Source organism: Antechinus flavipes, chromosome 1 (assembly GCF_016432865.1).
Source record: "Antechinus flavipes isolate AdamAnt ecotype Samford, QLD, Australia chromosome 1, AdamAnt_v2, whole genome shotgun sequence".
Lineage (NCBI taxonomy): Eukaryota > Metazoa > Chordata > Mammalia > Dasyuromorphia > Dasyuridae > Antechinus > Antechinus flavipes.
The window spans coordinates 380697359-380714065 of NC_067398.1; the positions used below are offsets into that span (position 1 = coordinate 380697359).

Here is a 16707-nt window from a genome sequence, read left to right on the forward strand (position 1 = left end):
CAAGATTAACATTACAGAGAAGAGTTGCATCAATTAATATGAAATATTATTATAAAGTTACTTTTAAACAAAATGTTCATTCTATCTCTGCTTTCTTTGCCCTAGGTATAAAAAAGAAATGTATTATATGTGTTCTTTGAGATGTTCTGAAATTCTGGTCTTTTTTAAAGACCATTTGCCTTTGAGATTATTGTAGCAATGATTGACCATATCTGTACAATAGATATGATTAAGAAATAAACATTACCAAAGTCCACGAGGCATTTCAGCATCAGGCATAGCATTTTACCCAGAGTTTCTTAGTTATTTGTTCACCTCATTGGATTCAACAATGTAGCACCAATGTTCCTGCTGTATTCCCAGAGCTCTTTGATAAGCACCAGATTGGAAGAGAGAGGAAAGGTGATTCAAAGATAAAGGAAATCTGCCTCCTGCTTTTATTTTAAGGACCTCCTGGAAGATCTTTAACTACTTTGAGGAAGATAGTGCCAAAACTTTTGGTAGGATGTTTTCTTTTTGTCTTGAGCAAGATGGTGGTCATGTATCAAATTTTAAAAATTTAATCTGAAATCAGGAATTTACAAGCCAGTTATTTATACTTGCATTGGAATGTTGTTACACCATAGGCTCTTGGTGAAGCTTATGAGCTGCTTCTCAGAATAATGTTTTGAAGTGCATAAAACATATAAGATAATAGAGAAAAATAACCATAACTTGAATTCATGGATCTCAAGTTAAGGAAGTAAATTGATTCAGGAAGACCTATGTACCAGGATTACCTTTGGGACATACCATTGCCTTTGGATCATGCCTGCTCTGGGACTTAACCTCTTAATCAGGCAACTTTCTAACATTATGCTACCAAAAAGTTATCTGCACGAGGTAGGAATATATATCTGCCATCCCCATGTCCATAAAATTATATAGCTGTACCCTCCCCCAAATCTAGGAATAACTAGATTAATATATATTCAGCACAAATTGCATTAGAGACCCTCTATTAAGGGATATACTTTGTTTGCTGTGTAAAAATAATCAAAATGAACTCACTTATGCAGCTTATTTAAATTCTATTCAAATATAATGTTTAGGATTAGTTAAATTAATTATTCCTCCTGTACCACACCAACAGCCTGACAAGACAAATAAACAGTGTATATCCTCTGGGGATGTCCTAGGACAGTCTATTTTTGGAGGTTCTTGAAGCCAGGATGTAAATATTGGAGGAAAGAAATAAATAGGTAGTTATAGTAAGGTATACCTGAAGGAAAATGGAAAGTCCAGAATCAAATAAGAATCAAACAAACTTAGAGACTGGTTCAGTATAATCAATTAAGGGTCTAGAGTTTTTTAAACTCTAAATTTTAAGAGATGTGACACTTTCAGGAAGTGAAGCTTTTCTCAGCCTTGCTGTTCTCTGAGTGGTTAGTACTATAGGAGTAGAAGCAAAGGTATGTTGAAACCAACCCAGAAAGTGGATCGTTAAATATTCAGTGTGAGCATTAGTACCTAGGAAATCAGTAAATACTATATAAATCCGGGTTTGATATGTTGTTTTGTTGACTGTCCTGACCTGAAAATTGTTAATAATGTTAAAAATATTAAATGTTAATATTAATAATGTTAAAAATGTTAACAATGCAGATTAAACTTAAAAATGTATTTCTCATCACACACAGCTGATTGTTAAACATTTACTATCCAACTCTTGAGAAGTCAGAAAACTAAAATCCTTTTTTAGCTTGAAAATAGCCTCAGATGGAAATTGAGTGAATGACCATCATTTGAGGAATGACTAAATAAGTTATGGTATATGAATGTAATAGAATATTATTGTTCCATAAGAAAGGATGAACAGGTTGAATTCAGAAAAGCCTGGAATATATGAACTGATGCTAAGTGAGGTGAGTAGAACCAAGAGAACATTTTACACAGCAACAACAAGGTTATATGATGATTTATATTGTATTTAGGATACATTGTGACATATTTAATATGTATAGGACTGCTTGTCATCTGGGGGAGGGGGTGAAGGGAGAGAGGGGAAAAGTTGGAACAGAAGTGAGTGCAAGGGATAATGTAAAAAATTACCTAGGCATGGGCTCTGTCAATAAAAAGTTATAATAAAAATTTTTAAAAAAGATTATATGATGATTAATTGTGATGGCTCTTTTCAACAAGAGGTTATTTAAGACAAATCCAATAGTCTTGTGATGGAAAGAGCTATCTGTAACCAAAGAGAAGACTATAGAGATTGTGAATCCCAGCATTGTATTTTCACTTTTTTTGTTGTTGTTTGTATTTTTCTCATTTTTTCCTCTTTTAATCTCATTTCTTTCTCATTTTTTCCTCTTTTAATCTCATTTTTTTCTTGTGCAGCATGATAAACGTGGAAAGAACTTTAGAAGAACTGCACATATTATACTAGATTACTTGCTGTCCAGGAGAAGGAGAATTAGGGAAAGGGGGAATGAGGAAGGGAGGGAGAAAAATTTGGAACACAAAAAAGAGTGAATGACAAAAATTATCTTTGCATGTATAAAAAAATAAAGACTCAGAGACAACCTGTAGCCAGAGATGGAGAGAGAGGCCCCAAATCAGGTTCTGTGGACGTCCAAGTAGAAAAGGCATATGCTGAAAAAAAAATACTATAATTTTTTTTTTTTTTTTTTTTTTTGCGTTCTGATAGGAACTAACAATGGGCTAGTTTTTACAAACTCTGCTGTAGCTCTACAGCTAAATTCAAAAAAAAAAAAAAAAGGTATTACATCTGTAAACTGTTTCACCTACAAGTTCATAGAATTTCCATTGTTCCCCAGGGATCTTTTCACAAATTGGACATTATACTTTATTTTTCTTGACCAGATTCTGATTGCCCAGGAGCTGAATCCTGCTACTTGAGGAAAGAAGACCTCTTTCAATTGGAGAAGACAAAAAATGTGCATCACTAATGTAGAGAGGAAGAACTGAACTCAACAAGATCTAATAAATTCAACTTATATTAGGATTATTGCCAAATCATTTTCTGGTTATACTTTTCTAGGCCTTTGGTTCAGGCTAATTTGCATGAGCTGACAAAAAATGATGCACCTTAGAAACTGTTGGAAAATGTAGTCTTAATAAGCAATATAGTCACTTCCCATGGAATCCTATAGGTGTAATATCAAATATTGTAAATCTCTAGTTCTACAAACATTAATAAAAAAGGTAGTTTTGTTAATGATTTATCCATCGGGTTTTGCTGGTACTGGAGAGATACATAACCATTTTTGCTTCACTTTAGCTTGTCATTGATTGATTAATTCATTGCTACAGTTTTGATTACAATAGAACCCAAAGAACCAGCTTGATCCTAAGATTTCATAAAATCATTAATCTCTTTGAATCAGTTGCATTGTATAAACCCATGATTCTCAATATTTTTCAGTCACAAGGGTTCCATTTAAATGTTAAAAACAAAATCTCAAAGATGCCCAGCATGCATTAGAATTCATAAACCAAACATTTCTCTTAGAAATTTTTCATAGATTTTCTAGAGTTTTTCATAGATTATGTAGACACAAATTTTTAATTTAGTTCCAGTCTTATCAGGAAGAGGAGTTTTCTCTAGATCAGTGATTTTCAGTGTCCTGGGGAATTGGCAGTTTTTTACAAGAAGGTCCATAAATCCTTATGCAGATCCTGAACTAGACTAATTTCCTATAGATTACATCAATAATGTGTATTACATACCTATTATACTGAAAATATACACAATTTTCAAAATGCTTAGATGTACATGTATATATTAAACACAGTGAGATTAACTACAAAATCATTTAAAGGTACTACTTATCACCCAATAACTAATAGACTAATTATTGTTAAGTATCTTCTATTGATTCAGGCAGGTTTCCAAAAGAACCATAGAAAGAAACAAAAAGACCAATTAAATTTCTGAACTTGCACAGAATCAATAAGGCTACATTTTACTTAGAATATTCTCTGAGTTAGATTTGACACTAACTTCAATTCCAACTAGTGTTCTGCTATGACAGTTTAACATTTTGCAATTCCTCTTCCTAAAATCCTTCCTGAGCCTAAATTTGAACATAAAGTACTTAATAGAATCTTGCTGAAGAACTGGAAGTTGAAGGTAAGGAGTATGTTGAGTCATTTCTTTGGTAATCATATACATTATTAAAACATTATGTATGGGAAATTTACAAAATGAAGTAAGAAAGCCCTTGATAACAGCAAATCTAAAGACTGATCCTAGAAAGACAAGAATTTTTGCAATTTAACCACCACAAAGACAGAAATCTCTGGCTAATCTCATTTGCTTACCAATGAGTGCTGTGATGGCCACCAGGATCCAGAAGGTAATGAGAAAAGGAACATGCACCGAGAGCCACTGGAAAGTCAGCACCTGCAGCCTTTGGCTGCTGCTGCTATTGCTGCTGTTGTTATTCCAGGTAGAATTGGGTAGTTCTTGTCCCAAACTGCACCTGATGAATCCCTCCTGACTAATGCTGCCTATTAACCATATGAACAGTGCAAAGGAGCATGCATCAGTCAAGCTTCCCCACATTCTGCAGAGCTGAGGATGTGTGTTTGTTTTTAAAAATTCCTTTCCCCAAGATCTATTTGGCATGTGATTATAAGCATTCAGTTTCCAACTTTATTCCTAGCATGGTTCTATAAACCTAAATTTTGTGTCTTTCCGTGAACCCAGACATCTTACCCAAACTGGCTACAATCCATTTAATTTGACCCGTTGCTCTCCTGCTTCCCCCCTTTCTCTCTTTTTGATCCCTTTCTGATGTTTTAGTTCTTTAGCTTCCAAGGCCTCCTTTTTAAATGTAGAGGTTTGCTGGGACCAGCATATCTGAGTCTAGACAGTTCTCATGGCCAGTCTGATTCCCAGTGGTTAATATTATGTGATGTTTGCAAATCAGTCTCTCAGAGGGAGAGATCTGTTTGATGCTGTATACAATAGTGCCAAATTAGGTCTACAGATAAGCTTACAGGATGTAGAACTGGAATAAAGCTCAGAACTCATATTGTCCAATCCCTGGGAATTTACAGACAAGGAAATGGAAAAGGGGAGTGTCTTGCCTCACATGATGTGGCTACAATTGGGAAAGGAGGGACTCGGGGAAATCCATCCTTCTTCCATCATGTCACTATTTCAATATTTCAAGAGATCTATGCTTTCATCAATGTGGGCACCTCATCCAATAGTACAGATCACAACATATTCTTGTTTTCTCATCTTGAGTGACTATCATCAAAGTGTTCCTGCAATCCATCATCCAAAGAGACCTGCCCTGTTTGCCCGGGTTCTTCTTATGATCTCCTGATTTCATCTGGGTGGTCCTACTATTTCATTATTATTATGTAATGAACCTACTTCTTCTTTCAATTATATATGTCTTTGTTATCTTTTATGGCTTTGGTGAGCTATTCTTTTATGGTTGGCTACTCACTCATCCCTATCATCTGGATAATACAGAGATTTAAGTTTTTGGATACAAATAACACTCTTCTTGTTATTGGACTCCTTGCAAAAGAAAGACAGAATCTCAGAGAAACTGCAATTTGCCTTAATTTCATATTTAATGAGATATAAAACTAAATTTATTCTTTACAGAGGATTATCTATCCCAAAATGTGTTTTAAGAAAGCATCAATGTGAGGGGTCATAAAGCCTCAAACAAATCCTTCATACCTGGGTATATTTCTTTCCATAAGCCCCATACACTCTACTCTCTTATCAATTTCTAAAACTTTGATTCAATGCCATTTGGTATCATTGAGATAATATTGGTTTGAAATATATGGGATTTTGTTTCAAAAAGATTAGATTCACTAAAAGTCCTAGACAATTTCTCAAATACTATCTAATGTGATCTGTTTCTCCCATTCAAATCTGTATTCCAGTTCTTTGTCCATCTATGTGACCAGTTAATGGATGAACTTTGTAGGTTGTCCATCCAATTGCATCAATATTCATGGTATGCATTCTTTGTCCATTTGATTTTTTATAGATTCAAATGTTTGGACTGATTATGGACCTCATTTAGGAGGCTATGAAATGATCTGGATCTTGATGTAATGAGTATAATACTGTCTACAAATAGCAAGATCTAAGAGATTTCACCACCAGTAAGGAATCCTTCTTTCATTTGGACTCTATACTGGGCATCTGTTATAGCTGAGAAAACTATCATTTATGAACACATGATTTCCCTGTTTTTTGCCTCACATGATAATAATTAGAACATTACTCAATAACATTAGTTCTGTCTCATATTTCAAAGGATCTCGTATGATTTTTATATGTTTGGTGGACACTTTGCTGACAGGAATCTTTAAGGAAGCATTTTGCTAGGCCAAGGCAAATGCCTTTGGGGAATCTATACCATATATGCACAATAAGATCTTGTATCTTTGGATCTTTCTCCTAGCTGGGCAACTATGAATAAATATTTTACTGTGGAATATTGTTTGCAAAAGTTTACCTATTTCCTGCTCATTCTGTTATCTATGTGTATAGCTTATTCTCCTAAAGGTTTTGTAAACCTGGAAAAACTGGATTTAATGCATTTTTTTCAATAATAATAATAGCTAATGTTTCTGAGCATCTCCTTTTTTAATCATCTTTTTTTTTCTATTTTAATCATCTTGAGAACCAATCTTGAGAACTACCTTTAAAATGGGGCAAACTTTGACATAGATCTAAGATGTATATAACCAATTCCCTATTTTTGGTTTCTTTAGAGACATTTCTATTTATCATGTAGCAATAAATCTATGAACAAACATTTATTAAGTATTTACTATATGTGAGGTTCTGGAAATACAAATATAAACAATGAAACAATTTGTATCCAAAAGAAGCTTGTAATTCTAATGGAGAAAATGACAAGTACAGAACAAATGCAAATAAAGACAAAGTAATGAAATATAATTTATTTTGGAGATGCTGAGCCTGGCAGTTTAGGATTAGGATCATGTAGAAGGCTCATTTTCATTGACTTTCCTCCATTCTTGGAAAGTCTTTTTCCTCACTTTTATCTCCACTATATAGCTAGAGCCTTCTTTAACTCTCATTAACACTATATCTATCTTGTTTTGTCTTGTTTGTTTTTTTGTTATTTGCATGTTGTCTACTCCATTAAAATGCAGAAGCTGTTTTTACCTTTCTTTGTATCCGTAGTTCATAGTACAATTCCTGGCATATAATAATAAATAATTGTTGACTAACTTTTCAATGAGGCTGGAAAGAGATTTAGGACAGGCTGTGGAGGCCTTTAAAAGCTAAACAGAGGAGGGCAGAGCCAAGGTGGAGGAGAGTAGGCATGTCTTTATCTGAGTTCCTCCTAGTATTCCTCAGATAAACACCAGCTCAAGCCTCTGAACTGCTTTTGAAGTGACAGAACCCACAATTATTTGAGTATAACAAATTTCCAGGAGAAGATACTTTGGAAGAACTTCAGAAAAGATCTGGTTCAATCAGAAAGGGGGAGGTGGGAGGTGGTAGCTGAGCACAGACACAGAACAAGTAGCCAGGGTGCTGCAGTGTCCATACACTGGGAAATCTACTGGGAGGCTTGTCTTAGTTACAAGCCAATAGATCAGCAGATTAGTATGAGACAATTAAAGCAAAAACAAAAGGCAAATAGTAAGCCTCTGAATCCCAGAAAAATGCAGAACCTGGCCACACTTACCCAGCACCGGAAATCAGTCAGCAGCAGCAGACCCATGGCAAACTAAAGCATCTATCACCTCTTTGCCCAAAAAGCAGACCTCAACCTTTAAAAAAAATGAGCAAAAAAGCAAAAAGAATTCTGACTAAAGATAGCTTTTATGGAGAAAGAAAAGAACAGACCTCAAACTATGAGGATCCTAAAAGAAAATGAAGCCCCAAAGGATTATATGAAGTGGTCCCCATTTCACAAAGCTCTTTTGGAAGAATTCAAAAAGGATCTTAGAGTTAGAAGAAAAATGGGGAAAGGAAATGAGAACTTTGCAAGAGTTTAGAAGAGGAAAAACAGAAATTATCTGAAGAAAAATGCACATTTTCTTCTAATTTGATATAAATTTTAATCATTGTTCTAACAACTTGCTGTTCCAACTGTACTAACTTCTGAACAATGGTTAAGTTCTCTATACAGTCAAGATCATGATAGTAGTCAGAAATCTTATCTGTGTTTCTCATTATCTATCTGACCCTTGGAAGTCTCTATAAACTTTCTGACTCTCAAATTTTCCATCTGTAAAATAGATATAACTCAGGGCTCAAAATGAGACTGGAGATTTTAAATATCTATGTCTATAAATATATACATATTTTTGAATCACATACATAGTGATAATAATTAGAGGGCATGATATCAACAAGAAGCTCCATGCTTGCATGAGGGAAAAAGCTGATAAGAGCTTAAGAGAAGAGAGAGATTGTTTTTTTGACTCCCAATATAGAGCTTGGTTTCAGGCATTCTTTAGGAAGGAGAGAAAGACTCTGGGAAGAAGCCTAAATGTAGAGAATCCAGATTCAAGGATGTCCCTATGCCCAGTCTAACACATTAGTCTTCAGGATATTTCTCTCTTGAGTGAGATCCAAGACTTTCTTGGTTGAGAGATATTACTCCAAATGGGAGAGTTCCTTTACTCTGAGTATTGTCTGATATAGCCCAATCCAGTAGTGTCAAACTCAAATAGAAATAGATCCCTGCTAGTCACATTGTATCCTAAAAACACATTTTATTAAACATTTCTCATTTATATTTTAATCTAGTTCTCCCACTCACAGTAGTTTAGTTTCTTTGTTTTAATCTATATAACATCTTTTATTTTTGTTTGTAATCAGTTTGGATGAATGGATATATTTGTTATTCATTATGTATTATTTGTTATATAGTGCTATTCATTGTAGGTGATGATCTTTATTTAATTAGTATGTTATGGAAAATTGTCAAGTGCTCAGATGTCACTTGGGGCACTCATTCTCTATGAAGGTATAGCAACCTGGAGTACAATTTGAACTTAGAACATATTCACTATAGACTAACAACATTTGGGTAATGGGAAGATAGAGATGATTTTATCCCTGCATTCTCTCTTTGAGGAAAACAAAGCGGGGCAGCCTTATGAGCTTGATACCTCCTGGCAAGAATCAAAGTCTCCCTTAGAGAGATGAATAAGATTCTACTGATATCTATTCATGCTTTCCTAAGAGCTGCCTTTAGAGAGATATGGACATAAAAATAATTCACATGGAAAAAACACACACAAACACAAACCCTAAATAGGCCTAAATCATACTTCTATCACATAGTTCACAGAGATGTTATGACATTCAAATTACATAACATCCTAAGTTCTAAAAAGGATAAATTATTATTATCATCATCATTATGGATTTTTTGAACCAGAAGGAATTACTTCTTTTTAATATGGAGAAATTGAAGTCTAGAAATGTTTAGTGATTTGCTCAAAATCACATAGCATACTAGACTGAACTAGAATTGGAACTCAGATTGAATAACTCTCAAATAAATGAATTTCCTAGTTATATGGCTCTTAGAAGATGATAGTATCCAATGGTAAATTGAGTTCAGTATCTTATGTAAAATAAAAAACAGAAGAAGAAACACAGATTTAATTTATTCAGTATCAGAGTGGTTTATATCTTAACAAATGGGTGCTGCCTTTTAATGGAAAAACTATTGAATAGAATTAGGTCTAATGAAATTACCTAGAAACAAAAACCCAAGGCTATCATTTGCATGCTGTATATTATTATATATTGTGTACCTAGTTCAAAACAAAATATTGACTTTTAGATATCTTGTACATATTAGACAAGTAAAAACCTATGCCTGTGGGGTGGATATTTGATAAAGGACATAACCTTACCTCCTGTTACCTTTAAGTATACTATCATAAAGAAAAGACTGAAACCAATGCAAGTCAATATGCCAGAAGAGTCTATGCTAGAAAGTCTCATTACATATATATTCTCAATTATCTTCCTATATGACTAATCACTTTTCACTTGAAAAATTCATCAAAATTTAGTCAGACTATGGCTGCAGATACAAGTGAAAGGACAACTGAAGTTATGTAATTCGGACAATTTAAAGCACAGTGAAATTAATATTAATAAACAGTTAATTTGTAAATCAGTATGGTCTTGGTGGGTGAATTTCTCCCCAGCTCAGCTGCTGAAATCACAGGAAAGGGCAGGTAACAGAGATAACAAGGTTTTAGGATCTTAAAAAAAGGTTAAGATGAGGAAATAAATTACTTAAATAATCCCATTTTAGAAAAAGAAATTGAACAAGCCATTAATGAATTTCCTGAGGAAAAAATCTCTGGGAACAGATAGATTTACAAGTGAACACATATTACAAACATTTAAAGAACAATTAATTTCAATACTATATAAACTATTTGAAAAAACAGACAAAGAAGGAGTTCTGCCAAATTCCTTTTATGACCCAAATGTGGTACTGATACCAAAACCAGGAAAGCCAACACAGGGGGGAAAAAAATTATAGACCAATTTCTGTAATGAATATAGATGAAAAAAATCTTAAATAAAACATTAGGAAAGAGGTTATAGCAACTTATCACCAGGATAATACACCAAGAACAAGAGAGATTTATACTAGAAATGCAAGACTGATTCAATATCAGGAAAACTATGAGTTTAATTGACCTCATCAATAACCAAATTAACAGAAATCATATGATTATCTCAATAGATATAGAAAAAGCATTTGACAAATTCATTCCTATTAAAACCACTAGGGAACATAGGAATAAATGAAGTTTTCTTTAAAATGCTAAGTAGCATCTATCTAAAACCATCAGCAAGTACTGTATGTAATGGGGATAAGCTAAAAGCATTCCCAATAGGATCAAGGGTGAAACAAAGTTGCCTATTATCACCACTATTATTCAATAATGTACTAGAGATATAAGCTTTAGCAATAAGAGAAGAAAAAGAAATTGAAGGAATCAAGAGCAGATAATGAGAAAACAAAACTATCATTCTGTAGATGACATAATGATATAATTAGAGAATCTTAGAGGATCAACTTAAAAACTAGTAGAAACTATAGCAAAATTTCAAGATATAAAATAAACCAATACATCATTGGATTTTCTATATGTTACCAACAAAGTCTTGCAACAATAAATAGAAAGAGAAATCCCATTTAAAATAACTGTAGATAATATAAAATATTTGGGACAATATTTGCCAAGACAAAGCCAGGAACTATATGAACACAATTACAAAATGCTTTTCATACAAAGTTATATCTAAACAATTGGAAAAATATCAAGTGTTCATAGGTAGACTGAGCTGATAAAATAAAAATGATAATTCTACTTAAATTAATTTACTTATTCTATGCCATACCAATCAAACTGCCAAGAAATTATTTTATATAGTTAGAAAAAATAATAACAAAATTCATCTGGAAGAACAAAAAGTCAAGGATTTTAAGGGAACTAATGAAAGATACCAACAAAGGTGGTCTAGCTATACCAGACGTAAAACTATATTATAAAGCAGCAGTCATCAAAACCATTTGGAACTCGCTAAGAAATAGAGAAGTAGATGAGAGGAATAGATAAGTTCACAGCACACAATAGTCAATGACTATAATAATGTAATGTTTGATAAATCCAAAGACTCCAGCTTCTGGGAAAAAACTCAGTATCTGACAAAAATTGCCAGGAAAACTAGAAAATAGTTTGGCAAAAACTAGGTATTGACCAACGCCCGACACTCTATACCAAAATGAGGCTAAAAGAGGCTCATGATTTAGACATAAAGGGTAATATTATATGCAAATCAGGAGAACAATGAATAGTTTACCTCTCAGGTCTCTGGAGAAGGGAGGAATTTATGGCCAAAGAAGTAGAGAACCTTATAAAATGCCAAATGCTTAATTCTGATTACATTAAATTAAAAAAAAAAAGTTTTGCACAAACAAAACCAATGCAGCCAAGATTAAAAGGAAGGCAGAAAGCTGGGGAAAATATTTATCAGGAATACTGGCTGTAAAAAGTGCTCTTTTCTAAAATATATAGAGAATTGACTCAAATTTATAAAAATACAAGCCATTCCCCAACTGAAAAATGGTCAAAGGATAGGAACAGACAATTTTCAGATGAGGAAATTAAATCACTATTGATTAGAGATACAAATTAAGACACCTCTGGAGTACAACTTCACACCTTTCAGATCTACCAAGATGTCATGAAAAGATAATGATGAATATTGGAGAGGATATGGGAAACCTGGGACACTAATGCATTGTTGGTGGATTTGTGAATTTATCCAATCATTCTGGAGAGCAATTTGGAACTATACCTAAAGGACTATAAAACTGCATACCCTTTCACCCAGCAATATCTCTACTGGGCCTACATCCCAAAGAGATCATAAAAGAGGGAAAAGGACCCATATGTGCAAAAATGTTTGTAGTAGCCCTCTTTATAGTAGCAAGGAACTGGATATTGTGGATGCTAAGCTGAGGAATGGTTGAATAACTTATGACAGATAAATGTAATGGAATAGTATTGTTCTGTAAGAAATGATAAGCTGATTTCAGAAAGGCCTGGAAAGATTGACATGAACTGTTGCTAAGTGAAGTGAATAGAACCAAGAGATATTGTATACAGTAACAAGATTATGTGATGATCAACTGGCTCTTTTCAACAATGAAGTGATTCAAGGCAATTCCAATAGATTTTTGATGAAAAGTTCCAGACACATCCAGAGAAAGAATTATGAACACTGAATGTGGATCAAAGCATAATATTTTTTACCTTTGTTGTTGTTGTTCATTTGCTTGTGTTTTCTTCCCTTTCTTGTGTTTCTTCCCCTTCTGATCTGTTTTTCTTTTTTTGCACAGCATGACAAATATGGAATTATGTTTAGAAGAATTGCTCATGCTTAATCTATATTGGATTGCTTGCTGTTTTAAGGAGGGACAGGGGGAGGAGAGAAAGAAAAATTTGAAGTACAAAGTTTTACAAAGGTGAATGTTGAAACTATCTTTGTATGTATTTGAAAAACTAAAAAATATATATTTTAAAACAAAGGCTAAACAAATCAAGTCATTTAAGCTTGATTGAACTGGAATGTAGGAGCCATTGACATGGATCTGTCATGCTTCTGGTAGCCCTTTAAAAAAATAGGGACACTTCCTAAGAAGCAACCAGGACAACGTGGAAGAGCATGATCTATTGAAACAGAGAAACTATCAATGGAATCAAGAGAGAATTAGCCCTGGCAATTTGCAGGCTATGTAGGGAAAAACTTCAGGGAGACCAGCTAAGAAATGTTGGAGGGGAGGGCAGGGAGAGTATTAATTAAATGATTATTAAAGAGAAGCATATTAATGGAGGTCATAAGCTGTGTAGGCACAGAATCTCTTAAACTCTTTTGAACATATATATACATATATACACACACACACACACACACACACACAAACATATATATATAGTGTGTGTGTATTTATATGCATATATCTCTTCCTTGATCTTCTAATCCTCTCTTCTTCTGCTTCTACTTCTTTTTCTTCTTCCACATCATGACAACATTGCTGTTACTATATATAAAATAATGTTTTAGTTCTGCCACTTCAGTTGCATCAATTCATAGAGGTCTTCCCAGGTTGTTCTGAAACTTTCCTTTTGTCATTTCTCATGGCACAATAATACTCTGTTACAATTATATACCACAACTATTTCAGCCATTCCCCAATGGATGGGCAAATTCTCTCAACATCCAATTCTTTGATCTCATACAAAAAGTTGCTATAAATATTTTTGTACATATTGGTTCTTTTCCTTTTTCTTTGATACAGAAGTATTAGTATTAATTAGTTCAAGTGTATGTGGAGTTTTTTTTTTTTTTTTTAGTTCTTTGGGCAGAGTTCCAAATTGTTATCCAGAAAGGTTAGAACAGTTCACAACTCTACCAACATTAACTGGTGCATTAGAATACCTATTTTTTCACATCTTCTCCTGCATTAGTCATTCATCTTCTCTATCATGTTAGCCAATCTAATGGTCATGAGGGGGTACTGAAAAGTTATTTAATTTGCATTTCTCTAATCAATAGTGATTTAGAAAATTTTTTTAAATGACTATTGCTAGTTTTGACTTTTTCTGAAAATTACCTGTTCTTCTTTAATCATATATCAATTGGGAAATGACTATTTAAATTTGACTTAATTCCCTATATCTTTGATAAATGGGACCTTTATTAGATGAAGTTTCTTTCAATTTCTCTCCCTCAGTTTTCTTATTTTTTTTTAAATTTTAGCAGCTAAGCTCTCTCAACATACTCCTCCATACAATTTTAAGATATTGTTTCAAATCAAATTTAGGATCAGCAGAACCAAAAGGTCAGGATGAGATATTTTTCTAGCCTGAGAAAACTTAGGAGGCTGGCAGGGACTTCTTTGATATAGGACAGAGATCTTTTTGAAGCACTTGCCAGAACAACCAGAGTGGTCACAGCAGTAGCTTCGGAAGTCCTTAGCCTAGACATGGTTTATGTGGATTTATTTTGTATCCTGCAACTTTGCTAAAGTTGTGGATTATTTCTAATAGTTTTTTAGTAGAATCTCTGGCATTCTCTAAATATACCATCATATCATCTGCAGAGAGTGATAATTTGGTTTCTTTATTACCTTCTTTAATTCCTTTAATCTCTTTTTCATCTCTTATTGCTGAAGCTAGCATTTCTAATACAATATTGAATAATAATGGTGATAATGGACAATCTTGTTTCACTCCTGATTTTATTGGGAATGGTTCCAGTTTATAACCATTACATATGATGCTTACTGATGGTTTTAAACAGATGCTACTGACTATTTTAAGGAAAAGTCCATTTATTCCTTTATTCTCTAATTTTTTTTTTTAATAGGCATGGGTGTTGGATTTTGTCAAATGCTTTTTCTGCATCTATTGAGATGATCATATGTTTTTTGTTAATTTGGTTATTGATACAATCAATTATGTTAATAGTTTTCCTAATAGTGAACTAGCCCTGCATTCCTTAGCCTAGATATGGTAAAAGGATCAGACAACTAGTCAGAAAGTGATTATGGGAGACCCTCTGCTGGCACAAAGACCCTCTGCTGGTACTGACTAGCAACTCTATTACACATACACAGTTCTGAGTTGTAGTCCCAGAATGGAAATGAGTGCTGGTTGTTGATCACCAGGAAGTAGGGGCCTTGGTCTAATTTTCAAAGCAAATAGGAGAGCTAATATTTGTAGCTACAGGGAACCAGGGCTTTTTCCTGGCAAAGGTCAGAGCATAGAAAAGGAGAGCATTGACCATACCTCTCTGAGCATCACACCATCTTGGGAAGCACTAAAAACTTGCAGACCCTCAGAACTAGATCAGAAAGTAGCAGCACAAAAACAAAACAAACAAACAAACAAACAAAAAGAAAAAATCCAAAAACCTCCTCATCCTTAGGTGAAGAGAGCTTAGCTTTACTTTAATATAATTTCAAAGTCAAGAAGTAGGCTTAGAACTTGAACAAACAACAACAAAGAACTTGATCATAAAAAGCTACTAGAGTGGCAGAGAAGAGCAGAACATACATTCAGAAGATAATAATGGGAAAATAGCCACAAACAAAGCCTAAAAAAAATGCTAGTTGAATCCAAGACCAAACAGAATACCTGGAAATGTTAAAGAAAGAAATGAGCAGTAGAGGAAAAATTGAGGGAAAATAAGAAAATTATAGAAAGACAATTAACATCTTGCTAAAAAGGGCACAAAAAATGCTGAAGAAAATACCTTAAAAACAAAATTAACCTAATGTAAAAGAGGGGAAAAATTGATTGAAGAAAAGAAATCCATAAAAAAGCAGAATTGGCCAAATAGAAAAGGAGGTATAAAAGGTCATTGAAGAAAATCCTTAAAACTTATAATTGGGAAAATGGTAGCTAATAACTCTATGAAATATCAAGAAACAATAAAAGAAAGCCAAAAGAATGAAAAAAAGAGAAGAAAACATGAAATATCACATCAGAAAAAAACAATTATCCTGGAAAACAGATTAAAGAGCGATATGCTAAGAATTATTGGACTTCCTGAAAACCATGATCAAAGAAAAAGCATAGACATTATATGTGTATGTATATATATATATATATACATATTTAAAAATTCATAAAGAAAAACTGCCCCAATATCTTAGATGTAGCAGATAAAATATAAATGGAAAGAATGCACCTTCTGAAAGTGATTCCAAAATGAAAACTCCCAGAAATATTACAGACAAATTCAAACAATCAGAAAGAAACAATTCAGGTATTGTGATTCCATGGTCAGGATCACACAAGATTTAGCAGCTTCCACATTAAAGAAGCAGAAGGCTTGACATATGATATTCTGGAAGGCAAAGGAATTAGAATTACAACCAAAAATAACCTACCCAACAAAATTGATATAATCCTTCAGAGGTAAAAAATATTTAATGAAACTCCTTTAAGCATTCCTAATGAAAAGAGCAGAGTTAAATAGAAAATTTGACATTTAAACATATGAAAGAGAAATCATAAGGGATTTAATATAATTAAACTGTTTGCATTCCTGTATGAGATGAGTCATTTAATTCCAAAGAACTTTATCATTATTAGGTTAGTTAAAAGGAATTTACATAG

At 33.4% G+C, this 16707-nt stretch overlaps 1 pseudogene; it reads right to left on the bottom strand.

Annotated features, from left to right (window-relative positions):
- Positions 1-2710: 2710 nt before the first annotated feature.
- LOC127545891 (60S ribosomal protein L12-like) overlaps positions 2711-16707 on the bottom strand; it is a 64321-nt pseudogene continuing 50324 nt past the window's right edge.